General features: G+C 37.3%; 1 protein-coding gene across 1 annotated transcript in view; it reads left to right on the top strand.

Annotated features, from left to right (window-relative positions):
• Nucleotides 1-9,128, top strand: part of LOC124722868 (rab-like protein 6) — a 180,751-nt gene extending 171,623 nt beyond the window's left edge. The window contains exon 11 of the mRNA XM_047248000.1: nucleotides 7,205-9,128. The gene's annotated coding sequence lies outside the window, so the exon portion shown is untranslated. The remainder of the gene's footprint in view (nucleotides 1-7,204) is intronic.
• The last annotated feature ends 7,822 nt before the right edge of the window (nucleotides 9,129-16,950 follow it).

The following is a 16,950-nucleotide window of genomic DNA, read 5'->3' as shown; positions in this document are numbered from 1 at the left end:
AAAAGTATCCAGACACATGTTAGTGGCAGTTAATATGGAACATGCATACCCTTTGCTTTTATGGCAGCTTGAACTCTACTGGTGACATGTTCAATGAGGTGTCTGAATGTCTCTGGAGGAATGGCTGCCCATTCTTCCTCAAGAGCTGAACCCAGAGAAGTTAATGATTGCATGTGGGTTATTCATGAACAAATGGGTCCAAAGGAACAGTTTACTAAAGTGAACAAAAAGACAGAGGAATGACTTCCAAGGAACGGTCATTCACCACTCACTTTGGTCGCGGTTGGTCTCGCTCCCAGGAACTGTTGTTCACTGTTCACGTTGGCCAGTCTCATTCCCTCCTCGGTCTCATTCCTCAGTCTAGTTTTGCCATTCCTTGTTACTGAATTGGTCTCATTTGATCAGTTTCATTATTTTTTTGTGTAATCACTCACTCCTTGTTCCAGTTCAAATTTTTAATAATGATATAACTTATACAAAAATTAAGTTGTTTGTGATACGTACATATTTTTCAGACAGCAAAAAGAGAAATCTGCTTACTCCTCATTATTTTGATCAACTTTAGAACACACATTTATCCCAAAGCAAGTTGTTTTCTGTTTGAAGAGACAAAATGAGGCAGTCATTATTTTCCCCCCTAATTTATAGATCTGCTTTATTTAGGCTATTATTTCTCAGGTGTGGTTTTGTTTCTTTCTGTTACCCCCTAGTTTGGTTTCTTTGCACAAAAAAATAGTTGTGCATTATTCTGGTTCTATAGGCAAAGAGGAAGGGGTGCCTCTACATGTGAAATATCATAGAATGGCATAAAATCATGTTTACGTTTCATCTAAAATAATAATGTTCAAAAGGAACTTTTTAATGAAATATTTTTTTACTTTTGTGTCAATTGTTATTACTATATTGCTGCATTAACTTTAATAATACAATCTATAAGCCTACTATTTCCTGTGTGAGGCAATATCCATTGGATAACTTACAACTCTTAGCTTAGTAACTAGGTGTTGAGTGTTGATGACAACTTCATTTTCATGTCACTGTGAGGAATCTGTCAGAAGGAACATGTCACTCAAATCAGATCTGTTTAAAAATAATCTTATTTTATTAGAAACAAACTGTTCAATCCCATTTGTCATAATTTTTGATCGTTTCCTACTAGAATACTTATATATTTTTGTCTGTTGATTCTGCTTTATGATTCAGTGTAGTGACTCTTCTCATTTTTGTTTCAGAAGATTAAGGTGACAGAATAGGGGAAAGAAACCATAAATGATTTTTCAGTTTTTTTTACTCATGTGCAGGGTACTGGTGAACTGCTATACATGTATAAAGTTTTTAAAGACTTCTGAAATCCAAACATGGAGCTTTGGCTTATGAAGTGGCACAGAATGATGCTTTGACTTACATACTGGCAAGGAAAATACAAATAGAACAAATTGCAGTCTCTACTTGTTGTTGTAATTCAACTTACTCATGGAACATAAATGTTTTCTGTACGTAAATGGCCTTCACCGACCACCTTGCATGATGGATCCCCTTGGAGCACAGAAAGATGCTCTACGAGACGGTTCTTTGAGAAGGGAATATGTATTTAATTCAAAACCTGTCAATGTAATCCTCTCATATATCTTACTCCTGCAAGATAAATACAAAGAGATCTTCCTCCAAAATCTTTTCAATCAAAACACATTCACTTCTAAAACTGATCATACTTTATGCTGTTCTGACAGAAACTAATGATTTAACTTAAAAGCCATTCAGCATGAATTTCATGGACATTTTTTTTTTTGTTCCCATTCCCATAGTACATTAAACTGGTAGTGATTTTTTTTGCCCCCAAGTACACGTGTGCATAAAATTTATATTTTAAGTACATTATACAAATTTACTGAATTGTTGAATTTCATATTTGTTTTACTCTCATCGGTTAATGGCCTGTGCTCACTCAGAAGTTCTCTTTCTCAAATAACTCATTCCATGCATAAACCTTGGGGCCCCCTTTCTGCTGATGACTGATCAAAAACAGGTTATCTTTTTCAATTGTAAAGATTGCCGAAGCAATGATTTCTGCTATATCAGCAAAGTTTTTTTTAAAAAAGTCTTGTTTCTTTTCACTTATGAAGTTCTGATGATCTCCTAGCATATTTATGTTGCTGCTCCCATTGCTGATACAAAGCTTCTATTTTTACATTTTAGAATGCAGTTTCTCAGCTTCTGTGTCGAAACTCCATGTAGCATGCACAGTTAGATAAAAAATGAATGAGTAAAAAAGAATGGTTCCCAAAAAGGAATGATCACCAGTGTACTAGTTCCCAAAGATGAATGAGTGTGCCCATCTCTAGCAGTGGTGTTGGATGCAGGAGTCTAATGGAGAGTTGACATTCTAACTCATCTAAGATGTATTTCATTTGGTTCAGGATACTCTGGGCAGGCAAGAACAATTCAGGAATGTTACTGCCCACAAACCATTGTCTAACAGATGCTGCTTCATGGCAGGGTGCATTTCGTCCTTATAGAAAGTCATCATCTCCAAACTGTTCCTCTGCTGCACACTTTACACACTGCTGTAAAATAGGTTCATATCCTTCCACATGTAGTGGTTTCTTAAGCACAATGAGGGGATCACAGCTCAACCACAAAAAATACTCTCATGCTGTAACACCTGTGCTTCACTATTGCCTACGTGGTAGCAGGTAACATTTTCCAGGCATTCGCCAAATCCAAACCCTTCCACCAGTTTGCCACAGGGTATAGTGTGATTCTCTCTTGCCCAGTCATCCACTGTCTGGTGACACCATTCTTTATCTTACCACAATCAACACTTAACATTGATTACAGAAATGTGTTGCTTCTGAGAAACTGCTTGACCATTCTTTTCAACTCATGTACAGCCATTGCATTAGCCGATCAGCTGGTTGTACTTTGGAACTCACAAATGATTCCTTCCACTGATAATTTTTTACAGCTGTGTTCTGCAGTGCTTCAGCTGTGGTTTTTCTTTCACATTTCCACTCCACAATCACATCACCAATGGAATGATTTTTTCACTCTGTAGTGGAGTGTGAACTGATATGAAACTTCCTGGTAGATTAAAACTGTGTGCCAGATTGAGACTCAGACTCAGGAACTTTGCCTTTTGTGGGCTAGTGCTCTATCAACTGAAGCTACCCAAGCACAACTCATGACCCATCCTCACAGCTTTGCTTTCATGAATATCTCATCTCCTGCCTTCCAAAGTTCACAGAGGTTCTCCTGTGAAATGTGCTGGACTAGCACTTCTGTAACAAAGGATATTTCGGTGACATGGTCTAGCCGCAACCAGGGGGATGTTTCTAGAATAAATTTTCACTCAGCAGTGGAGTGTGCTGAACAGGGACTCAAACTCAGGACCTTTGCCTTTTGCGGGCAAGTGCTCTACCGACAGAGTTACCCAAGCGCAACTTATGACCTGTCCTCACAGCTTTACTTCTGCCAGTACCTTATCTCCTACCTTCTAAACTTCACAGTACTTCTCCTGTGAAATACACAGGACTGCCTGTGAAAAGCAAAGGTCCTAAGTTTGAGTCTCAGTCCAGCACACAGTTTTAATCTGCCAATAAGTTTCATATCAGTGCACACTCCACTGCAGAGTAAAAAATTCACTCTGGAAACATCTATTAGGCTGTTTCTAAGCCATGTCTCTGCAATATCCTTTCTTCCAGGAGTGCTAGTCCTGCATCTTTCACAGGAGAACTTCTGTGAAGTCTGGGAGGTAGTAGATGTGGTGCTACTGGAAGTAAAGCTATGAGAACTAATCGTGAGTTATGCTTGGATAGCTCAGCTGGTTGAGCACATGCCCACAAAAGTCAAAATTCCTGAGTTCGAGTCTCAGTCCAGCACACAGTTTTAATATGCCAGGAAGTTTCAGATCACTAACAGTCATCGGTCAACCTGGACAACATTAGAAGGGTTGAAATATCACTGATTTGTTACACAGGTGACATCCAATGACTGGTCCATGTTCGAAGTCACTGAGCTACCCAGGCGGACCCCTTCTGCTATTACCATTTCTCTACTCAAAATACAGTACTTCCCACCTCCTTTGTATTGGAGAGTCTGCCTCTCATAACATCTACTGGTCAATTCCACATAACATATGGGTGTCCGAACACTTTTGATCAAATAACATACGTTCCATAATCCTTATTTGTATGCATGTTTATTTATTATTGCAAAACATATTTAAATATTTTTATTTTCTGTTACGAAATGCAGCAGCACAGGTTTTTTTCTGCTTACCCACTAAGACAGAAGGCACTCATCTTAAAGGTTTCTGCAGAGACACACCTGCCCTGAAACAACATATAATGTTCCTCAACTAAGAAAAGCTGTAAAAGATTTAGTTGCTCTACACGTGTCAAAATTTTTTAAGTTTACTGGGCCTGGCTATAACTTCTGAATGAAGAAAGGGCCTTTTCAAAAATTTCTTTATATATTGCCTTTTCTTTATACATTCATTTCCTATGAAGTCCGTCATAGCAAACAGTTCCAAAAATGCAAAAACAGAAATTAACAGAGTTTTTAATTAGTCTTTCACATGTACAGCACACTTTCACTCTATTAGCTAGTTTGAGGTTTCACACAGACCTGACAGCAGCACAGGTTTCTGTTCTGACTTTCTACTAAGACCAGAAGCACTCATCTCAACAGTTTCTGCAGAAACATGCCTACCCTGAAGTGATGTTTAATGTTCCTCAACTATGAAAAGCTGTAAAAAATTTCAACAGAGTGCATATTTTGTAAGTTTACCAGATCTGGCTATAACATCTGAATGAAGAAAAGTCATTACATTAAAGTTCCTTTATATCTTGTTATTTTTCTATACATTCATTTGCTGCTAAGTCCATCCTAGCTTACAGTTCGCCACTTGTATAGCACACTTTCACTCTAATAGTTAGTTGAAGGTTTTTACACAGACCTGATACAGAAAAAAAAACACACATTGTTTTACAGTTTGGAATGCTTACTTTAATACTATGCACATCATCACTTTTGATGTAGAAAGTCCTCTGTTACTATTGCACAGCACACAACACAGAATTTCTCCAAAAGAAATTTGCAGTTCATACAGAAGTAATCTGAAACTTCCATAAACATTATCCACATTTAATCTTACACATTTCCTAATACATCACAGATTCCAAAAGTTGACTGTTACTCATATGTAACAAAATTTAATAGAGGTCCTGGCAACATGACCTCACATCTTGAGAGAAGGCCACCAACTCACGTGCGAAAATCCTCTCCCAGTCCTAATGCACATGAAAGTTCTCTTTACTGATTGGCCAGTTACCACAGTAGCCAATCAACTTCGCAGCTCGTGGTCTTGCGGTAGCGTTCTCGCTTCCCGCGCATGGGGTCCCGGGTTCGATTCCCGGTGGGGCCAGGGATTTTCTCTGCCTCGTGATGACTGGGTGTTGTGTGTCTTTCATCATCATTTCATCCCCATCGACACGCAAGTCGCCGAAGTGGTGTCAACTCGAAAGACTTGCACCAAGCGAACGGTCTACCCGACGGGAGGCCCTAGCCACACGGCATTTCCATTTCTTATTACAATTCATGTACCCGATAGTTTCCTGCTATGGGTCAGTCCCTGTTCCAAAATCAATTTAGATGAAATTACCAAATAATAAATCTCCAAAAATCAAATAAAAACAAATTAGCCCCACCTTTAACTATCTGAAGGACTAAAGTAAGTTTAATGTTCCCCGAGTAGTAAAAATGGGCTGCTTTACAGTTATCATTTACTCCCATGTATGTGACTCACATAAGAACTGCACAATCTGATTCCCATGCTCATTCACACCTCGCTACAGTTACAGCGATTTGTACGTGCCACGTTTATTCCCTCCTTCACTCACACAGCAAGACAGATCAAAATAACATTATGTAGGAAGAATAATCATAGTAATGAAAAATTAAGTTATGTAATTTTAGTGCTTTCCTAAATGTGTTGTTTACACCATTATTTAAGGATCCAGTATTCAGTCAACCATCTTCACTGATGTCTACAGAAAACACATTAACACGTCACATTCAGTATTTTAGGTAATGTTTTGTATATCAAAATTTATTTTAGACAGAAGGCTGAAATTCATACTGTCATTAACAATTATCATTATAAAAAATTACACAAAGTTTCATCTTGTTCTGGATATGGCAAAGGGCTGTATTGATTCATAATAATGAAAGAAGTAGTCAACTGTTGTTCAGGTACCTATATGAAAATTGGCTTTAGGAGCAGGCTGATTTGTGTGAACATGTGTTACTCTGAGGTCATGACTCATTGCGTGTGGCAACTTAGCTCCCATCAGTTTCCTTATAGGTGGTCTATATTGCTATGCCACTCATAGAATATAACCACAACAAACTTGTAAAACTTACACGTTCTATGTCCTGTGGCACATTCACAACATGGATTATTAGAACAAGAAGTAAATAGATTCAGCTGGCTATAGGTCCTGCCCTCTTGTATTTCATTCTAATTACAGTCTTACAATATCTCTCGCTGTACTCTCTTTTCTGGATCCTTTCTTTATTTTACTGTGTCTAATGCTCACTGGGAAACCAGTAGTTTTAAACAGCTTTCATATTAAAAAGTCAAAGTCTCATTTTTCACAGGGCAGAACTGGTAACAGAAACTGATTGCATGCTTTCATTATCGGACACATTGGAATCTTAATGTTGAAAACTCGTATTTAATTTGCCAAAGTTTTCCAAGTCATTTCTTTACTCTTCAGTTTCTTCTGCCTTCACCCAGCCATCCTCATTTCTTCAAAATAGAAAAGATTATCAACTGATTCTATGAATTTGTTGTCATTTCCCAAAATTTTGTAACATTTTTTGTTGTTGTGCCAGTGTGAGTGACTGCACTGCATCTTCACACAGATTATTGGTAGTGATGTACAGATAATGTTCATGATATCTGTAACTTGTTTAACTCGGAACTTCTAACTGAAACAAGAATCACTACAGGCATTTATTCTGTCAGTGTTAACACTACAATGTGCACGATTTCTTTGAGGCAACTGTATCAACATGATTTACAAACTTAAGTCTGTGTAATTGTTTGTGTCAATTTTTTTAACAAGATTATATTTTATCACTAATAGCATTAATATTATGTGTTTCTGTTTTCTTCTTCTGTTTCATTGTACAAATGAAGAATCTGATGAGGATCACCTTGCTACAGTGTCCCTGTCGTGGATTGTTCTCTCTGTGGTATGGGCCAACACAGCCCCAGAAACTGACTTACAAAGTGCTGAAAACAGTGACAGCGTGTTACTCAGGACATTATCATTTTTCTTTTTTCACCTTTTCCTTTTTCCCATCCTTCCTGCACCCATCTCTCCCAACTCATTGTTTTGTTTACCTCTCCCCTCCCCTATAATACATATCTTGCTATTCTTTTTCTGCCCTTCTACATTCTTGTGCCCCATCCTCCTCCTCCTCCTCCTCCTCCTCCTCCTCCTCCTCACTACCTTGACCTCCAGTGCCCTCCATAGTGCCAAGCTGACTAGTGCCTGAGTTGTGGAAGTTGTTGTTTGCTTTCCTGCGGTGTTTGCCGGATCTTCCCTGCCGTGTTTGCTGGATACTCCCCTTAACTATGCCATTGTAGGCATCCCACTACACATTTGTGAGTAGTATTATGTGAACACAGCAAAAACCGTGCGTTCCTACACACATGCAGTTACTGGACTGGCCATCTGTTGCCTTTGGTGATTTGTGTCATTGCTTATGAGATTGCTACCGCTTGCCTTCCAAATGGTTGCATTTGCACTTATCTGCTCACCCCAATGGCAGATAGTGCTCAGCAGTGTTGTGTCTCCTATTTGACATGGTCTAGCTATACTAGCACTAATTAAAGTTGTGCTGTATTTGAGTGCTGAAGTGGGAACTGTGCAAAGGCTAGCACTGTGCAGGGCCCTGCCCCACACTCCCTGGATCTCCAGTCACTTCTGCGTCTACCAGAAGTTGCTGTACTAATAATTTGCAGATGAACTGTATATAATTTTGTGTCAAATATATAAATGTTGAGTATGTAGTGCGATACCATGTACAATGTGTGTTTGAGTGAAAGAGTCAATTACATACAAATTGTTGTTGTATGTTCATCAGTTTCATTTGTTTATAATTTTTTATACTGCTTACATTTAGTCAATATCATATGTAAATTTCATAATGTAGATTGAATGAAACAGAAGTGTGCTTCTCAATATTCAATGTATAACATATTTTTGAAAATAATGTTACAATAAAATTGTGATTTTTATGAATATTTAGTTATTTGTAATAACTACATGAAGCTAACTGTATTTAATTGATGTAATATGTGTTACAAATTTCTACTGCAAAATATGAATCAAAATGTTTGTTGTTTTTAGAGACATTTGACAACTAACTCCTTATAACAAACACTTTATCTTTCTTATTTATTGGCTATATTAGTTTCAATAGTTTCTATATCATAACATTCAGAATTTTACAACTTACTGTTCTGAAAATGTCATTTACTAGTTGAAATGTCTGAAAATCTCTATAAGTTTGTATCCCCAGTTTGAAGTTCATATGTCTAAGAAATGTTTTATGGTTACAAGTAACTGAAAATAACATCAGAATAAGACAGAATGAGTTCAGGCTAAACATGCTGCAATTGTGGTTGTAGAAACTGCTTTACAAGAAGACGTCATTTTGTGTTTTAACTAGATATGGTGGGCGGCAAGAGTATTGCAACTTGTCTGTAATGTTACTTCACGTTTTTTTAGTTCATATGGGCTTATGTAAGCCTTTCAGCATACATCCATTGTTTTAATAAGCTTTAATCACCCAAAGATCATGGCCATGGTGCAGGCAGTAAAAATATCGTTCTTTTGTGATTTATGAACATGATTTTTGTCAGTGAGGACAATCTGAAACTTCATTGATTCCTTTTAGTTTGCTATTGTTATCATATAGACATAATTTCTGAATTGGACCTAACAAAGATTGAATATCACAATATTAATGTACAGAAATATTCATAACTAACCTCAGTTGATTTTTATGCTAATGTAATGTCCTAAATGGAATATAAATGTTACCATTACACATTTCATCAGCTATATTTTTGCATGATAAACGTATTTTAAAATCTGACACACTAATTATTCTATAAAGATTTTTAAATAAAAATGGTCAATGTTTGCAAGTAGGTTGCTAAAATTTAAAATTTATTAATCAGGAGCCAGTTTTGATCATGGTATAATCATCATCAGACCATTAAAACTATGTGAAAAGAGTAATACAAACTTTTGGAGGACAAGACTTAAGTATAAATGTAAATAATTTAAAATACAATTCCATATGTATCCATGATGAGGAGCAGCCTGCTAACTAGCAACAATAAACACTGCTGACCCACACTTGGCTGTTTATGGTAAAGTAGCCAAAGCTATGCCCACTGTCTACCGCATAATGTCATTTGCAGCCAATGGTTACTGAGTATTAAGTAATTTCCTAATAAGATTGCAATAAAGTGTAATTATTATAGATGTAATACTAAAAATATAAATATGAGATGATACATCAATTACACAATGAAAAAAAATTTTATTAGTGCTAGAGAATTGAAAGGAGGTGATATCCCATAACATAGTGTATTGAAATGTGACCTGTCTTCTGTAGGAGGTTTCAATAGCTACACATAGTCCAAAGACGGTTGACATGATGCCAAATGGTTACCTAGAAGATGAAACCTGAATTTAGACATACTGTTATTGATCAGTGATGTTATAAAGTCAGTGATGGCCTGACACAAGCTAAAATAAACAGGAAAATTCACTACCATCATTTATGACAGTATGCTGTTAGTAATAACAAACATTAAGCTTAAATTGCACATCAAAATACGTGATATACCATAAAATGAAACTACAGTTGCATAAGCTAAATGTAAGCAGAAAAAAAAAAAAAAAATATATATATATATATATAAAAATTGCTAATGGTTATAGCTGAATTTTCTACTATGTTATAAACACAAATATAAAAGCAACATAAGACCATGCAACCTTATAAAGAAAAATGGATGTACAGTGTCATTATGTCTTCAGAGTTGACAGAGTTTTAATGGTCTGATGAGGATCGTACTATGATCAAAACTGGTCACCTCATTAGCAAATTTTAAATTTTAACGACCTGCAATCCTACGCTGTTCCCCTGGAACGGTGTTCGAAAAGATGCTTGCTAATTATCCTATCAGTTGATTTTTTTTTTTTTTATTTCCTACTAGTGTGATTTAACATTTTTTCTGAAGTATCTTCAAAGGTTCAAACTGACAAAATGAATTACAGTTTTTTATTTCAGCTGGAATGGCCACACTTAAGTGTGACACTGAATATTAAGTCAAAAACTACATTTTCGTAGTCAATAAATAAAAAGCAAATATGTTTGGACTCAGAAAAACACAATGAATTGATCAAGAATGACTAGAGGAATAATTTAGAATTACGGATTACTTTTGTCATGAACTCAAGCAAAGAATGACCTCTGCATATAGGTGATCGATACTAGAAGGCTGAATATGAAAATCACCATACTATCTCCATGAGCTATGATAATACACTCGTGTATGATGGTGTAGCTGGTCAGACTCAATAAACTGAAAGGAATAATACTGGTCAAAGACAAACTAAAGAACATGAGCCAAGGCTGAAGAATTCAAAGATAAATCTCACAAAATGTATGCCATACTGGTTTAAAGACTGTAGGAGACCAGTGAAAATACAAATATTGTAAAAATAACATAAATACAATAAAAAGTAATGTATGCATCTAAGTTATAGGTTTTAAGAAATTGGATGACTGGCTTGGTGCAATGAACAAAAAGTTTTGCTCAGCAAAATAATGCACTTTCAAAATATGTAAACTGTGAAGCAGAACACAGCAAGGAATACTTTGAGTACTGAAAATATTTTATTGAAGGAGAGAAAAAATATTTAAATCAAAATGATGACTGCTGTGAGGTCACCAGTGGAATCAGTAGATGTGTGCCTGATCCCATGTGTCCGCTGGCAGCCACGTGTTCCACTCTGTTTAGTACACTATATGTTTGGACGAAGTGAAGATTTAACAAAAAAAAGTTCAAGAATTTGATCAAGGTCTCGTACATGTCTTCTTATACACTGGCATCAATTCAGTTAAGAAATGCAATGGAATCTACACTACTGCACTATATACTGCAGTACAGTAAACAGAATGGAGAGAGTGGCAGCTGGCAGCCACATGGCGTCAGATGTGAACCCCTGCTGCATCCGCCAGTGGTCCCGTGGCAGTCAACGTGTTAAAGATGTGATTATGTGAAGGTATGTTTATTCCAATGAGGGAATACTAAACATTAAAAGTCCAAAAACCAAAGTACTGTGGAGGAATTATTTTGATAAACTGCTGAATATGCCGGCCGAAGTGGCCGTGCGGTTCTAGGCGCTGCAGTCTGGAACCACAAGACCGCTACGGTCGCAGGCTCGAATCCTGCCTCTGGCATGGATGTGTGTGATGTCCTTAGGTTAGTTAGGTTTAACTAGTTCTAAGTTCTAGGGGACTAATGACCACAGAAGTTGAGTCCCATAGTGCTCAGAGCCAGTTGAACCATTTGAAACTGCTGAATGTGTTTGTGAGACACAGAACATTGATGTGATGTACCTAGGAATAAAAAGAAACTAGATGAATACATGTACTTAATATTAACCAATGGACAATGGGATTGGGAGAACATTAAAGGAGAAAACCTGTATGGAACTAGCACCTCAATAAGTACACAAAAATAATGAAACTATGAGAATCATTCCATATAATTAATTTACATGATCTCACATGAAATATGGCAGGAATATGCTCAGTTTACAGGATGAAAGAGTAAAAAAGACCCCCTTTTTTCCATAAAATTTGAAGGGAACAAAGGTTCAACTCATAGGGGCATTACAATAAAATCTTTCACTGAAATTGGCCTCTCTGGGGAACAAGTTCGAATTGAGGGAACTGATGGTGTAATGTTTAGACTGCAACAGTTACTGCAGGAATATTGTGAACTCCAAAAAATCTTAGGATAGATTTACTGAACTTCAAGGTGGCATCAGTACTCAGGAAGAGGAAGACTTACAGTAGTCAGTGTTGTTATAAATTAGACTGAAAATCAATTTCAAAATAACTGCAACCACAGTAAAATCTCCTGCAAGAATCACTGAGAGCATTGGAATATAGCCAGGTTTATAGCAAGAAGCTGTTCTCTTCACCACTATAATGAATGAGCTCCTGAAGAAGGCATACAAGAGGTTGTTCCAGCTCAAGTGCTCGCTCACGGACACCCGTTGGGCACCCACAGGCATAGGTGGATGCGGAAGCAGCAGACATATGGGCAATTGGCCAGTTGGGTTGTAGTGTACATGATGATACTGCCATGACCAAGAGCCAAAAGGCAGGGGTGCCCTAGCAGTTCAAGCATGTGCAGATCATGTGCAACGTGGTCACCTTACAGATAGCCTTCATCAGCAAGCTGAGGGATGCCCTAGCGCTATGGCACAGTGTTGGAACAGCTTGGCATACATCATCACTAGAAATGAAATAAATAAATAATTTGATTGACTGCTGTCATCTATTGATTTCGGCCAAAACCGGAAATTAGACCGTGCTTCGTCATGCTTTGGTTTAGTAAGTGGAAAAGTGTCTTAAGACACTCTTCCAACTTCAGTGCCTGACATAACAAGAGAGATGTCCATCAAGGTGTGGTTTCTTGTTAAAACAGTAAGACTGTACATTCCTAGAAGAGTTAATCAACATATTACTTCCTCATACATCCACCTTGCGGGAAGATCAGAGAGATCTGAGCTCGTACAAAGGCTTATTGACAGTCACTCTTCCTGTACTCCATTTGAGACTGAGACAAGAAAGGAGGGGAGTGACAGTGGTGCATGAAGTACCTTCATCTACACAAGCTTTTGGAGTATAGATTTAGAAATTAAAGTTTTATTAACTTCATAATAACTGCTGGATATTTCCATAGAATAGTTGACAATTTCATATGGAACCAGAAGAATTCCTTTAAATGTAGGAGAGCCATCTCTGAAATCAGTCATGCACCCAGCAACATATTTGATAGTTGAAATTCAACAGTGAAGGAAATACACGAGATAACAGGGATGTGGGTTATTAGGAGAATGGTTAAAAAGGTGACATGCATAATGCACATATTTGTTAGTTAGCAGCTTTTAACAGAATGCAGTAGTATATAACACTTGGAAACTTTATGTAATATGAATAATGGACTTCATCTCTCTGACATACATCACACAGTAAGTGTATGTGGATTGCCATAATTCAGAGAAATAGAATCATAGCAAAGCAGTAATCAAAACTGCTAAGTCATCGTATTTGTTGTGTGCAATAATTACATAAGCACAAAAATGTGGATGATCCACAATTGTAGAAAAGCAGTAATCAAAACTGCTATGTCATCCTATGTGTTGTGTACAATAAGAACCTAGGCACAAAAATGTGGACAATTCACATTTATTTCATTATCAAAACACATGTTTTGGTATCTGGAACTATAATTGTAACTACTATAGAAATACTTGATTCCCCTGCTAGTTTCTAACAGCTGCCCAGTGATACGACAGCTGCGATACATTGTTATACTTTCCTGTACGTATTTAATCCATTACACTATATCAAACTAAATTTTACTAATTAACAGGAAATTTTAAAAAAGTATACATATTTCTGGATTACACTTAGCTTTGCACATTTTTATAATACTGTAAAATGAAGGTGACATTTTTCAGGCAATAAAAGGAGAGCCCCTTACATCACACACACACACACACACACACACACACACACACACACACACACACACCAGTATGCGGATGACTTGAGTGATGTTCTCCTTTTAAAAATAGCTTTATGTTTATAGTTAACAAATTATCACTTACTCCATTTTGCCTTCTGTTGGCTCATCTACCCAGTATCTCTTTTGCTCATCTTTTGAGAAACAAATTATTTTTGTGGCTGCATTACTACTCTTTGACTCTAAAGTAAACCTAATATTTAAAAATATCCAGGGCTTTGCAGGTATGACATTTTGTGTTTCCAAAATTGCTGGAAGACGTGGTATTAAAACAGTACATTTCGGTATCCTTCTGTAGAAACTCAAATAAACTTCATGGATCATGACAGTGTGCTGCTTTTGAAATTTTGTGTTCTGCAAAACTTTCTCCAGAAGTACAATTTTTGAGAACAGTACAATTTAATACTGTGTTAAATCTAAATTGTGAAATAATCATTGAAACAGTAGAAATGTGTTTAATATTGACAAGAATTATGTAATTTGCCAATGTAGTGAAACCCCATGACTGTTTAGCTATGAAGGCTCAATTAAATATGGTGACCAGTCAAATTTAAATAAATATGTTTTATTGATAAAGTTCTGTTCCTTTATATAACTACTACAAACAGAGGTTGTCAACTTGATTTAATCTATTTATTTTTGTATCATATAAAGTTTCCCTGCGGTGAATGTTACTCAACAATAGGTTGGTACACATAACAGATTGTATCAATGAGTGTAAATTTCTCCCACTGTTAAAACCATTTTCAAATGTTGTATTCACACACCATTAACACTATATGAAGAGTCTATGGCACTGCCATGGAAACTGATAAGCAGAATAAAATGAAATTTTCTGTGTGGATTTGAAGGTAGATTCTAATTATAAGTGGCACATCTTCAAAACTGGTTTTGACAAGAGTTTACATTTGTGTTCATCTTAACACCTATGTTCTGCAAGTCTTTTTGATCAGGGTGCCAGTATTCACTTTTTATGCTACCACACTGTTAAACTTTCTTCTCATTCCTCCCATAGATGAAGAATGTGAAGAAAGTTTCATATGTACCTAGTTATGTACTGTAATGAACGTGTTTGATCTTTATCTTTCTAATTTGTTTCTAATTCATGAACAAATTTTATATAGTGCATTCTAAGTTACAGATTTTTTGCATTTAATGATGTGCACAACTTCCATATTTCAACTCCAAAGCCTTTTTCAGTAGTGTTTTCTGCAAACATTGCTATCATACCACTTGTAAAGCACATGCCTGATGATGGGAATAATTATGGTGTGCTTTTATGTGAAAGAAACAAATGGTGTATGCAAAATGAATCAGCATATACCATTTAATGGCCAAGCAGTTCATCATATTTAATATCATGCAATACAACACATATTTTTGCATCAAAAACTGGAATACACTGCAGTAGTAGATGCCAGATGCTCACAACATGCAGTTCTTGATACATAAATGTAACCACTTGAAGATGGGCATATATGAATGAAACAAATTGTGGCTTAAATAAAGAAGTTAATGTACATAAGGTAGTGACTGTTGACTTTGCTGGCGACACCTTCAATGAAATGTCTGAATGCCTGTGGAGGAATGGCAGCCCATTCTTCCTTAAGAGCCAAAACCAGAAAAGATAATGGTGTTGAGTGCTGGGTTGTGGAGAAAGGTTGTTTTAACTAATCCCAAAGGTGTTCCATTGGATTCTGATTGGGACTCTGGGCAGGCAAGTACTATTCAAGAATGTTACTGTCCACAAACCATTGCCTCAGAGATGCTGCTTTACGATTGGGTGCATTACTGTGCTGATATAAACAGTCATTGTCTCCGAACTGTTCCTCTGATGTACGCAGTACACAATGCTGTAAAATGTGTTCATATACTTCTGTAGTTATACCATAACATTACCTCCTCCGTACTCTTCTTTTGGCACTACACATTTTGGCAGGTAACTTTTTCCACGTATTCCCCAAACCCAAGGCCTTCCATTGGACTGCCACAGTGTATAGCGTGATTCTTCACTCCAAGTCACTTGTTTCCAGTCATCCCCTGTCCAGTGGCATCACTCTTTACACCAACTGAAGTAAGCATTGCTTAAATTGACTACAGAAGTGTTTGGCTTATGAAAAGCTGCTCGAACTAATGTACTCTATTTTTTCTAACTTGCTATGCATAGTCATTGTGCTAGCTAGATTGATGGTAGCACTTTGGAACTCTCAGGTGATTCCTTCCACTGATTTCATGTGATTTTTTACAACCACCCTCCGCGGTGCCTGCCTTAGCTGCGGTTTTTTCAACTTCACACTCACATCAACAGCAGTCAATTTGGGAAGCTTTAAAAGGGATGAAATATCTTTGTTGGATTTGTTACTCAGGTGACATCCAATGACTGGTCCATGTTCAAAATCACTCAGTTGTCTGAACTGATTCATTCTGCTGTTACTTCTCTACTCACAGTACAGTATTCCACACCTACCCACCTGGCTAGCTGCACAGTCTGGTAACGTGCTGCTTCCCAAGTGGGCAAGTGGGAAGACGTGCCAGTTCCCAGCATGAATCCACCTGACAGATTAGTGTCAAGGTTCAGTGTGTTGGCCAGGCTGTGGATGGTTTTTAAGGCAGTTTTCCATCTGCCTCGGCAAATGCAGACTGGTTCCCCTTATTTTGCCTCAGTTACACTATGTTGGCGATTGCTGTGCAAAAACTGTCTCCACGTACATGTACACCATAATTACTTTACCATGCAACCATTTGGGGTACACTCGTCTGGAGATGTTACGGAGGGGGGGGGGGGGGAGTTGTCCACAAGGGGCTGAACCGCACAATCACCCTGGATTTGGTGTGGGGGCAGTGGTGAGGTGGGTGGACTGCTGTGGCCTGTTGTGGTGGTGTGAACCACTGAGGGCTACAGCAGGAAGAAGCCTCTCCGTCGTTTCTAGGTCTCTGGTTCAATACACTCACACACTCCACATCTCCTTTTATACCCGTAGGTCTGCCTCTCGTAACAACTAGTGGTCAGTTCTGCATTATATACAGGT

Source organism: Schistocerca piceifrons, chromosome X (genome assembly GCF_021461385.2).
Source record: "Schistocerca piceifrons isolate TAMUIC-IGC-003096 chromosome X, iqSchPice1.1, whole genome shotgun sequence".
Lineage (NCBI taxonomy): Eukaryota > Metazoa > Arthropoda > Insecta > Orthoptera > Acrididae > Schistocerca > Schistocerca piceifrons.
This window is presented reverse-complemented; position numbering and strand designations above follow the sequence as displayed.